We start from the raw sequence: 13,210 nt of genomic DNA, 5'->3' as shown, positions 1-13,210 counted from the left end.
AGTTTACTTAAGAATTTTAATTCCATCGCATAAATATTTTAAATTAACAATGACAAATGACTTCTAGGCCAGGCCACGAGGTGCCCTGGCCAACACATAAACTGATTCACTGCTGTTGGGATTTTCGCAACCTAATTGTTACCTGCATTCTTGGACCATAAACATGTGGAGTGATTATGTTAATACCTGTAAATCCATTTATACCAAATAACTGTATCTTCTAACCAACTACGTGTGTGCATATATGACTGAGGTGTCTGGGTAGCCTTAAGAACCCATCAGCGAATCACTGCTATCATTTGTAACATGTTACCCGACGCTGACAGTGGGTGAGTTTCCATGGCGGGATTCTGGGGGAGGAATAGAGACTAGCGCAGACAAGGGTCACGTCACGGGCCTGTAGTACAGTGTTTCAGCTGGACTCACGTGGCCTTCCACGTGGTGGCGCCCAAGTTTTAACAAATGCACTTCTCCCTACATGTCATTATGCCATTGGGAATGGCTTCAGGAACACACACTAGGCATATCCTATGCTTTGATAAGCAAAGAATACAGTCTGGAATAATGTACTGAAGAAAAAAAAAAAAATATTTTATACATACAGGGTAAACCATCAATGTTAAAAGCTAATAAATCTTTGAGGGCATTAAAGAAAACAGTGATCCGGCAGTGAAGCCGGCAAACTCCAAGATTCGAACTGCACACCGAGATTCGTAGAGTTTGCTGGTGATGCGTCACTTCCCCTTCTTTTCCTCTCTCGCAGGAATAGTGATTAGGTTTCATATTGAGCCAGTGAACTTTTTTTGTGTTTGGTCTCCGATGTGACAGCATGCTCCTAAGCTGAGGGACATTTGGGTCTTAAGTTTTCTGCACAAGGGTGGCATTGGAAATAATTTTTTGGTCTACTAGTTTTGATTTTCATAGCTTTTGAGGCTGGTGCTCACTTATGCCTGTTTAAGGATTCTATGCATTCTATTTGTCTGTGGTTTGCATCACTGTGGTCGCTATAGCTTGTGTTGCATTATGCTCTCTAGCAGTTGTCACGTGGGAGTTAATATCTAATATGTTGTTTAGGGATCATGTGAACTTAAGTGTTAGGCTATATAAATGTGGGTAATGCTAATTCTGCAGGCTTGTGAGACTTGTCCTTAGTTTGTATTGTGCGAGTGGTCGCACTGTCAGTCCGGTTCCATTTGACTTAAAGTGGAAATGCAAACACACGCCTGCTAGTAGAGATACAGGCCACAGCTTGCCATGCTACACGACGTTGGTAGACATTGACTTAACCAATGGTTCATGTTTCATAAATGATTGTTTCAATCAATTATGTCTGTCCATGCTCGACCATGGGACAATCACAGGATGTAATTGAGCGATTGTGTTTTGAACTGGTGTTGTTAAGAGGAGTTAAGTCCTGGTCATGTTTCTTCTCACTTGTAAGTTCTTAATTGCACAGGATCTTAAGGCTGTTCAAGAGGTCCAAAAATCGTCCCTACTTCAGAATGACTTCAAACTGATACATCACTCACAATAGCATGAAAACTGATGACCGAGCACCCTGACAGCGCTGTATAAGACTCAGGGTCGCGCCGCTGGGCATTCAGTGGCGAGACAGACTTCAAAGAGGGAGGGTGTATCACTCCGCTCCCGAACAATGGAAAGGCGACGCGCGTAAGAAAATGGACATTGTCACTCCTAGCGGAGAGAAACCTAACTGCTTGTAGGCCGGAGCAGGTAGTCGCGCTGGCTTGTGGGAGCGCCCTTTGGACAAGGGGAAGGGGGAGGATGTGACAGCTCGGACGGTCCTCGCTGCCCGGCTCAGAGGCTAGCAGGGCGCGGCGTCACACGTGTTCCTGCTCCGCAGACAATGGCATACTCAGGGGGGGGGGACACTTCATAAGGCATAACAATCACATTTTTCTAGTTGCTATACAGTTTTATCCAACATCTGAGCACAAAAATTATAATCAAAATACCACGTTGATTAAATAATTACTTTTGTTTTAACATTTTATCAAATTTATGGCATAAGTTGGTATGAAAATAATATATTTACTTAAAAGAAAATAAAAAAGTTTTCGTTGGCATGTTGAACTACTTGTTTACCCAACAACACCATAATTAATGGCGTCGGCGTTGAATTAAGCAATATTAGGTTCAATAAAAAATTTCTAAGGAAATTTTGTTTCAATCATGTTGAAATAGTAATCTCGTTAAATAATATCAATGATTTCATAAACTACTTTATAAATCACTGTTATGAAACATGCCTGATTCGGCTACGTGTTGTGTTAACTACTGCTACAACAAGAGAAGAGATGATAATAATAATTAACTTTACTTTAAGTTTCCGCTTGACGAAACTAGGTATGTGTAAATTATTAAAACGAAACAAAATAAAAGTTTTGTGTAATTAAAATAGTGATGAGCATTTTGTTTTCATGCCCTACAGAATTTCCTCTTTTTAGGTAGTGTGTAGTCGCACATTGAGGACAAGCACACAATACATTAATACTTAGGTATTGTTCTAAATGACATTGAGTCTCAAATTATGCTCAAACTTGCTGCTTATGTACTTTAATTAGTCTAAATATTTGTATGAATTTTATTTTTAGGTCGAGAGGGAGGTGTGGGTAAAATTTTGTATTGCGTATCCAAGTCTATCCCTTGATACTAATGGCATGATCCTGAATACATTGATCCTGTGGTAATGATGCTTGCTGTTTTAACAACATTAATTAAAACAGCAAGCATCATGTGCCACCGGATAAATCATACATGATCATGCCAACAGGATCAAAGGATAAACTTGGATATGTGATACGGAACAATTACCGGGGTGAGGGTTCCGATAAAATGAAGTGTCTTTTAAATTTTTATGTTGAAATTAAGGTTTTTTTCCCGTAACAATTGCTATACACATGTCTTCAAGAAGTGAAGATACGAGAAAGATTTGTACTTTCACCTAATCCATAAATAATTAGATGCCATTGGTAACAGCTTCATTTCAGTTTTTGTGGAAAAATTGTACATCTTAGGAAGTTAAATTTGCCAGAAATACACATTGCCTATGTTAATGATTAAATACTTCTGCACGTTTTTTTTAATGCATTAGTTTTGTTTGCGATTTGTAATGTAATTCGGTAGGTACCTACGAAAATCCTAACCTTAACTTCAATCAACGTGATTCTACTAGAACAGATATTATTTCTTGGACATAAAAAAAGGCAGCAATTTATTATAATCCGAAAATATGTTACATGTTATGCATTTTAACAAATGTTATGCTACGTAAACAAAACATTTTTAACCGAAATGAGGTTAAGGCAAACACTGTCCCGAAGGTAAGAAATTTACTTATTGTTTTAAAAATATTGCTCTCCTAATTCATTATATGTTACGTTTACCGATATTTAGTAAAATGATTTGCCTATAGGGGAAAAAAAATAAAATCAATATTTTTATAAATATTAATGCATGCTCGAAATAAGTCACAAGCTCGCCAACATTCAGTTGAAGCTGCAAATTTCCCTACTATTCAAATTAGTGTTTTAAGCATATTAACTGCAAATTGTACTTTCTAGGATCAATGTTGTATTTAAATTAAAGTTTACTTATAATTTGAAACGTAAATCTTACTCCAGAAGGTACTTTATCTCGGTTTTAAGCCATTGCAACTTCGTTTTAATGTTTGTCAAGTTTGCGTTTTTGTATAGCAACTAGGGCATTTCTGAATAAAAAAAAAACGTTGAACTGCAATAGCATTGAGTGTCCACTCTGTACTAGTACTTTATTAATTACTCTATGGGCATACTGCCACAGCTACCATTTCGCATATACTTCCTAGATTTTCTATAATGTTGCTTCATCCACATACGCTCGGCCTGTGCAATAGATAAGCTTATGTAATTTATAGAGGCATAAATTTTTTATTTACTTATTGTCTACATCTAATAATACAGTAAATCAATATACATTTATATTGCAGAATGAGAGCCGTAACATTTTTCAATATGCATTATTGTATTTTATTGGCCAAGACAAAACCTGCTGCAATAATTTTTTTTAAATATTATCCTTGTCCAAGGGGGATTGGAAGATTGAACTGTTTCATTATATTTAAGAATAAACATTATTCAAGACTTAAATCACACGGCTAACGATGTGACTATTTTTGCATAAAATTACTTTATTAATACTTCCTTGATTTTCCCCACCAGTAAACTTTATTGCACTATTCACATAAAACACATTACGAAACCTGCAAGCTACAATGGCTATAAATCGATTCAGTATCTGTTGTTAGATCTTTATAAAACCAAAAGAGTTTTACTGTCATTTGCCTCATGTTCTGAAAACAAAAGAAGACTCATTTAAAATGTGGCAAGATGGCCGAAGCTGCGTTGTTTCGAAACTTATCTCCAGCAAGACTGAAATTATTCTGTCAAGTAGTTCACAGCCCACTAGACCCCTGTAGATGCCTTCGCATGTAGCCTAGGTGAGCAGGGTGATGCTAATACTTTTAATGACATTTTTTTTAAATCATGTTTTATTAACGTTACCCGATTTATGCAATAACTATTTTTAGAGGCCGGCGCACAAACTGACACGAAAGTACATTATATATTTAATGTAATAAAGTAATTATAGATATCATTGATGTGTCAGTCACTTGGGTACACATAGCACGCCAACATCTCTCCACGGCAATCCGGGTTTCCGGACAAATACCACTTGAGATGTTTGGTGATTGAGAGACGCGGTGAACGCTGTGAGTCTGAGCCAGTCTTCTTCAGCTATCCCTCACGTCAACGACGGTTTGAAAATATTAAAGTTCTTTGTATTCGTCACTACAACACTGATAAAGAGTGGCATATGGACAAATTTTTTAAGTAAGAAAATATATTTTAAATAAAAAATAAATGCACCAGACAACTCAACATTTCCCCTCAGTGATAGGTGTGCTGCACGTGGAAAACGGTGATCATACTTGCAAATTGAGCTACTGAGTTGTTTCCTGCTTTTTTTGGTATAACTGGTAAGATAAATATAGACTAAATGGTTGTTTTTTCTGGGAAAAGTACAAAACCGTTTATACAATTATACAACCAACAAAAATAAAACAACTATACAGTGTGTGAAAGTTTATGACACTGAGTAGAGAAAAACATTTTGTGTAGTAATAACTTTTATAATTTTTTTTTTAACACTTCCACTCCCGCTAACGATATTATCATACATTCGAGTACATTTTATGGTAATAACTATTAAAATGTTAACCGGAGTATTTCCATAAAATTATCTTAACACCTATATATTTTATTTTGTATATCATGCTGGTACTAATAATTTGGAATAAAATAAACGTCATCATGTAATTATTGTTATAAGTAATCTTTTTGTAAAAATAAAAACCTGACAGCTGGCAACTGAGACCATTAAAATATCACTAAGACAGATCCACAGAGTATACAGTCAAATTGTACACTATCTCCATCACGGGCGTAGCTGGCGGGGGGGGGGGGGGGGGGGGGGGGTGTCGGGGGCAACCCTCCCCCCCCCCCAATATTTCCAAGTTCATCCTGAAGTTGTATTTTTTTTCATATTTATGAAATACCTGTAATTACAGTGATGTAATATAGTAGTTGATTACGTGTCAAATAAAAAACTACATACAAAGCATAGTATTGGGAAAAAGACACACTATATTAATAGTCAACATCCGTAGTGTTGTTAAATAAACTAGTGGAATTTTTTATGTTTCGCTAAATAAAAATTGCATTTTGTCACTAAATTGGAGAGTGATCATGCCCAGCATGTGTTTGTATGAGCTCACAGAAGAGTCCCAGAAAATTCATGTTCCTGGAACTTAGTGACAGCAGCTCCAAGACTAGCATTTAAATACATTTATTTGATGTCCCCATCAAATGTTATAGGTATGCCAGAGAGGCCCATGATCTCCATTGCTTGTATTTATATTGTTGAGTATTATTTTGGTTGAAAAATAATAATTTGAATTATTGCCTACATACATTATCGTTTCGAAACTGATATTAAAATTGTGACATTTAACTGATAACATAGTCACTGTGTAACACTTTAATTGCAGACATGGTAAAATACTACGTACTGCCATTGAATAATTCTTATAGAAGTCTCCAAGCCATAGTAGAATTCTTATGCAGTTTTAAAACTAGTAGGATTGCCCGACACGAGATGGCATTGTAATCGCCTCGTCAAGCTGGTGGTGCCGTTGTGGGGTGAGCAGTCAAATAAGTTATTCATTTATAGTTACATCGTTTTACTTTTTGGCTTAGAAATAACTTTTGCTGGTTTCATGAATGGCCCTGGAGAACACAGACCACGGAACTAGGTGCCCGCTTTCTCCTTGGGATATCTGAGGGAGTGTCTACTGGCTTGAGTTTTGATCCTTTCTAGCTTGCAATTGATTTTATACTTACAATGGGAACGTGAATTTTTAATGTTGATGGTGTCCTGCTAGTTTACACGTGCTTTTTTTTAATCCAAAAATATTTTTATCAGAATCAAAATAACTATTGAGGTTTGATTATCTCTACAAAACGTTCGACACATAACTCCAACGAGATATGAATATGCTGTGTGTATTATGAATAACAAACAAGGTATCTATTCAGGTGTGACATCGGCAGCAAACCAGCGCTGCAGTGTTTGACGTATCCTGGAAATATCCCGTAACACTTCCGAAAAAACCCTTCTGCTTGCAACAGGTTATCAGCTACTGGGTCCATTTCAACAACCAATGCAATGGCACTATGTACTGCTAGTTTAATAACACGTACGTCGACAATAAATACATTTGCGTTGTATTTACTACAAGTCTACGGAAAAGTAAATGTTTCGTTGATTCAATTGATTATGAAAACGTTCTTTTTGTATATATTTGACAAGATTTTCAGTTCAGTACGAAAAAAAAAACATTTCTTGGCGAAATTTTGACATAGATACCTATACTTTACCTACAAAAATTTTTTCAGTGCAGCGTACAAAAACCTCGAAATTCATAGCTCAAAAGAGGGCTTAAAAAACACGGATTGAGTATTATTTGTTTCCTGGTTTATTGTTCTACGAAACAAAAAACAATAAAAAGGAACAGCATGACACAAAAAATATTATCCTGGCATAGTAGGCACAAACAACAGATAAAAAATTACATATTTTATAACAAAACAAAAAAGACAATTAATGTTATGTATATGTTGATTTTAGTTCGAATTCAAATGGAAAACCGTTTATCAATATGTTATATATAGATCTATGATGTGTGTAGTATATATACATGCATATTTACATATAGGTACATATATAGTAAATTTGTGAACGTTAAATAAATTGAGAAACTGCTTTTGCTCGGAAAATATAATTTAATATTATAGTAATAATAATGAATTATACAGTAATTCCTAAAAATATATTTTTCTGCCTGCGAAAAGAAGCGTAATTATGTTTATTGTCACTACTCACTGTATATTTCGCCGAATCGTGGAAATTGTTAAATATGTTAAACGTATCATTTATTGTTTGACTATGACTTGGAACATCATGATATACGTTTCTATGATTACAATTAAGTCAAAGAAAAATATAATGGGTTTGATTAAAAATAAATTATCTAATGCGGATTGACCATGGTTTACTATACATTTTCACTGCTGACAAACTTACGAACATATACAAGATGTTAATTGTTTTAGAACTTGTATTTGAAGTAGAATTTATTTGTCATAAAATCACTTTCATGCATAAACACTACCAGAAGGTACCAAAACAAAATACAGATAGTTAGTTACTTCCTACTAATAGACGAATTAATAGAGTAATTGGTGAAAAAAAAAATGAACATAGTACACATACGACCATGCACACTATAAGAACAAAACTTCACCAACTATACAGATTAAAAATATACAAACACATAGTATATAAAATAACAATATAAAATGTTCACACCAGCAGTTAAAGTGTTGGCTTACAGGCACAAAGCTTTCAAAATAATATAAGAAAACAAAATCAGTCTAAAACGTTGTACCAAAAATTTTATAATAATCGTTACGGCTTTAATGTAAAAAAAAAGAATGTAAAAAACAGTTGTAACCAAAATGCATACAAATAAGTAGAGTTTCTTCCAAGTAGTTTATAATCTGTACTGCAAATATAGTAATTGAATCTTTAATGTTTAAAAGTAATTTGAAAAATTCTTGTAACAGGAATGGAATTTTGCAACAATGTATCTCGTTCACACAACACTGTAGCAGTGTCGCTTACAGAAAAAGAACTCAGAGAAGCAAAAAAAGTAACAGCCGAGTTTAGCACATTGTAGTGATTTGCAATGCATAAAATTTTGAAATCACCACAGAAAAATGTAAAGTATAATATATAAAGAATATATGTATAAATAAAAGTAAATGGCAGTCCAAAACGTGCGCATACACATTATATTTCCAAATAATGACGTTCAGTAAAAATAAATTTCCATGGTAATTTACAACGATCTATTTTTAATACTCAATTTATCTGTAACAACAATGTTCGATAAAGTTTCATATTTTATATTAATACTGGATTTCGTGGTATGAACGCATGCCGGAATTGCATACTCTTGTCAACAAAAAAATATATGTTTTGCCACTATACCTTTATCAATAACAATACCTCACCTATTTTGAAATTTTTATTTCAAATGAAGTATCATAAATTTTAATATAAACATAGGTTAAAATCAAGCAAAATATTTTTGTGGACAAACGTTGCGTAATTTTGAAAATCGCTTACATAAATTTGTACATCATATGACTGCACAAATTCTCACATCTTTGACAAATGATTAAAAAAAATTAGTTTTGCACAAATGTATGTGTGTATATATGTATATATAACCAAGGGTAACCTTTGTAAATGTGATCGGTATGACTTTCTATGAAAAACTACAGCGCCTTAATGACATAGTTTTTAATATCATATTTTCTTATTACTTCGATCTGAGGAAGGTGTATTGTCAGCATATAATTGGCACGTGTGTCCCTGCAACTGTACATAATATATATCATTATGCAGTGACCGTATGCTATACCAAAGATCTAATAGCATAATGGTTGCATTAAGTCCCGTGTGGTTTTCTAATTATGAGTTTCGGATAATTTAAGTATAATAAATTTTAAACTTTACTATTGGGTTTTCTTTCTTTTTTTGAACTTTTCTCTGTGCTTCAAGTACATAAGGTGGATCTCTGACTTTCATTTTTCGTTTTATTCTGCTGTCTACCAGTTCTGGGAGCATGCATTGTAAATAAAATGTCTTTAGCTTTGGCAGCATGATGTTCTTCCAAACGAGTTCATCTTTCTCAATAGTTTGTATGTAAAAATCTTTTTCCGTGAGAATAATGAAATCGCAATAGCGTCTGCCAGTGATATTTAGCTGCCCTTGCACCTGGTAATAATATTTGTGGGTTTTCTTTAGTTGAAGTTTTCCGTTAATAATTTCTAAACAGAGTGACGATTTTTTCTCCTTAGCAACTTCCATTAGGAGCTTATCTTTCACTGATGGTAAACATTTGACCTCAACCAACCCATCATCATCTACCAGACCATCCGGTGTTGCAACGAGAAAAGCTCATCGCACACTACAGCGCGCCGCGCCACCCTGGAAAAATTCCGGCCGAACTCTTCGCATGTAAAGCAATGACGATGCGCACACTTGGGCGCGCCGCGCCGCCCTGTCCGCCGCGGAATTATTCCGGCACCGGAACTCCCGGGAGAATTCGGAGCGGAATTGTTCCGCCAAGGAGGCGGCGTTAATCGGGTGAACCCAAATCATCCTCTGTCTCTTCTCTTCATCTTCCGATTCCAGTAAACAATATAGAAACATATCTTCCTCCTCAGAACTGCTCATGACTTTGAAATTAAATAGTAAACTAAACCTAAAAACCGACAACACTACTAAATGGATGCAAAACTAGCCCCTCTGTACTCCTGTACTGTAGGTCACAATTGAAGGAACTGAGCGCGCGGAATCAGAAAACGGCATCTGTAGTGTGCGACCCCCTCCAGAACCATCTGAAATTTCCGCAAGGCTGTGCGGCGCGGCCCGGCGCGCTGTAGTGTGCGAGTGTTGAGCCGGGATTATTTCAGGGCTGCGCGGCGCGCTGTAGTGTGCGATGAGCTAAAGGGTTCCTCAGCACCAATAAAAATGCCACACGGGTAAACTTTTACTCCTTTCACATCGCTGTATCTAAGCAACGCATCCGGTTCTCGCACTCTCCCGTACATGATAGCTGGAGTATTCAGTTCCCTGGGAAAGAGTAATTTAAAAACTAATATTTGTTATATCTAACGTAAGAAACAAGTTGTTCGTAGTCAAGAAATTGTGATGAAACAGAAACATCACTGCCACACATGATTATTTAAACACAAATGCATACAATTTCGCTAAGAAATACTGTTCTGCATCAATACAATTAATTTGTATGCAATATTTTAAGATGCATTATTATTACAAAAAAAATAATATATGAAAAAAAAAACAATTTCTGACGTACTCTTGAATTATTCACTTTGATTGTCCTAAATTCGCTTTACAAAGAGATACGCTTTATTACAATGGTAATTACGTTTTTTAACTGCATGCAAATTTGACACAATTCAAGAGCTCTATCACGTTGCATACCGATATACATATCTATCCAGAAATCCTATAAATGAGAATTCGGTTTCGTCCATGGTTTATCATCGGCAGAATTATTCCTGCATCGCAATTCATATTAAATTTTATCCTAGCCTGTAACACTATAAAAAGTCTAGACTGTAACTATATAAACTATTTGTACCTGAAATAGGCAATTAAAAATGGTGAAATATAAAATTGTTAAAAATATTAATACAATAATAAATAACATCACTGTTGAAATGAGGCAACGAAAGAGTTTGAATCCAGATATATTTATCAACATTGTAACTTCCGATTCAAGGAATAAATAGTAAGTATTTAACCTTTGTTATCGTAGTAAAACCTTTACTGATAAATGCTCAGCCATAACCAGTACGTTGAAGACAATATTCACGTTAAATACACATTATGTATATATAATGCAGTAATTTTTAAGCCGATTGAAAGAAAAAAATACTTACCTCGTAACTTCATTGTTTCTTGTTAATTGATTTTCGGCTAATTTCTTTTTCATCCAGAGAGCTCGTTGGATTTTAGATTTTTTACTCCGTTTGTAAGGCCGTGATTGCTTCCGTCGCCGAGCCTTTGACATTGTTAAACACCTCGAGGACAACGAAAAGCCTAATTTTCTATACCGCTGTTTGCTACAACTGCTATCACAACACTGCACCTCAAAAAGCCAGCGAAAAATAAATACAGCAAGCGAGCCCCCGACACATCTCAAATACCCCACGCAGTTGCCAGAGGTGGCGCGAGGAGCGCCACCTCACCGAAAGGTAACAACGGCGCAGAGGCCGCTCGCCATGGAAGCTCTCGCGTCGCAGAAGAGGATGTGCACGTGCTGCTTTGGGACAGCACCGGAATGAATAGAAAGCTCGCATTGCTATAAACTTGGTATCGTTGTAATCAGGAAGAATGCTGCTATGTGTTAAAAATGTAATATTCGATAGAGATAAAACTGATTTTGTTTTTAGAGTACTACTAATGTTGCTAATTTTCGATACAAAATTTGCCAACAAGTATTTTTTTTTCTCTTGAGAACGACTTCTCGAAACTACACAAAACTTTCTTGGCTTACTAGAAATACAATTTTTTCAATTATAAAAAAAATTCACCTTTAAAAACTAGACGGTATTGCCGTTTTGGAAACATAATGTCAAAACGATTAAATATTTTAAAAAAAAGTAATAAATATATTTTTAATTACTTTGTGTTATTTCAGATGTACTGTTTAATCAATGGTTTCCAGACAGGACAATGTAAATATTAAATTTCAGACTTTTTTTTTACCCTTGAACAGCTTTAAGCTTGAGCACTTTCTTGTTATGTTATTTACAGTTCCCTCGTAACAGATATGGCTTATTCTGGCATTTGTATGTCTTTCCACAGTGTTGTTCCTACATTCAGTTTAATATGGCTTTGTGTGTATATTCAATGTTTGTTTTTAAAATACATTGTAATTAATGAATAATCTTTAACATGTCTACCTATGCTTAACTTAGCATGTTTTTGTACTTTCTGGTGGCACTACTTTGTAGCTTTATGTCTGCTATAACGTATATTATCATGCCCTTGGTGTTTGAGAAAGTTTGTTAACAGTCTATACGTTTACTTTTTTGAGAGTCATTCATATCCCGAATACAGTTTCTTTTATGGCAAAATTGCATCATTACTGAGCCCTGTATTTCTGAGTCGACAGTGAGTAACAGTCGGGAAGTATTCTCCACAGTGATATGGTTCGGGCAGGGCCTACCACAAGGTCCCCCCACCTGTCTACTTGTACCCTACCAGCGGGACAGGAGCTTTGGTTGCCTGAGAGTACCCCTGAAGCACCCATCCGTTTCAACAGTAAATATTAGGGTAAAATATCCACAATTTTGATACTGAAACAAACAAGTATACTGCAAAATTTTTGTTGGTAGTTACTTCAGTGACATGCAGTAATTAGTTAACACTTTAAAGCCCAAGCCCGAGTATGTATCGGGCTTAGGTTAAGTAATGAACGGCCCAAGCCCGAGGCACGCTCGGGCTTACACATTTAAATGAACTGATTTGAACTGCCGAATGATTATCGAGCAAAAGCTTTTCGTACTTTTTCTTGGGTCTCTAATGTATATTTTCTTTATATAAGTGCTGCTATCTGTTGGATTTTTAGGAACTTATTGGCCGTAACATATTCCATTTCTTCGTAACTCGTTTTTCTTTCTCTACTAACGTGTTTTGTTCGCTACTGCTATCTGGTATTCCTTTTTGTAACTAAATAGCGGGTGTTTTTTTACTTGCGCTGTAAAATGATTTTCCCGTGAATTTTAGTTGTATTGGCAAGTGGCGGAATATTTCTGTGCTGAAAAATGGATGAATATAATAGTGGAGATAAGACAGTTGAATTTATTTACGATTCTGCTTCGGATGGCGAAGTGGAAGAGGACGATTCAGATGCAGACCCAGATTTTCATCCTAGCAGCACTGATGAAGGTAAGATAAATTATTTATTTCATTTCTGCTCTGT

General features: G+C 35.5%; 1 protein-coding gene across 6 annotated transcripts in view; it reads right to left on the bottom strand.

Moving 5' to 3' along the window:
- Positions 1 to 13,210, bottom strand: part of LOC134541667 (proto-oncogene tyrosine-protein kinase ROS) — a 270,841-nt gene that overhangs the window by 107,970 nt on the left and 149,661 nt on the right. The window lies entirely within an intron of this gene.

Source organism: Bacillus rossius (assembly GCF_032445375.1).
Source record: "Bacillus rossius redtenbacheri isolate Brsri chromosome 4 unlocalized genomic scaffold, Brsri_v3 Brsri_v3_scf4_1, whole genome shotgun sequence".
NCBI classification, from domain to species: domain Eukaryota; kingdom Metazoa; phylum Arthropoda; class Insecta; order Phasmatodea; family Bacillidae; genus Bacillus; species Bacillus rossius.
This window is presented reverse-complemented; position numbering and strand designations above follow the sequence as displayed.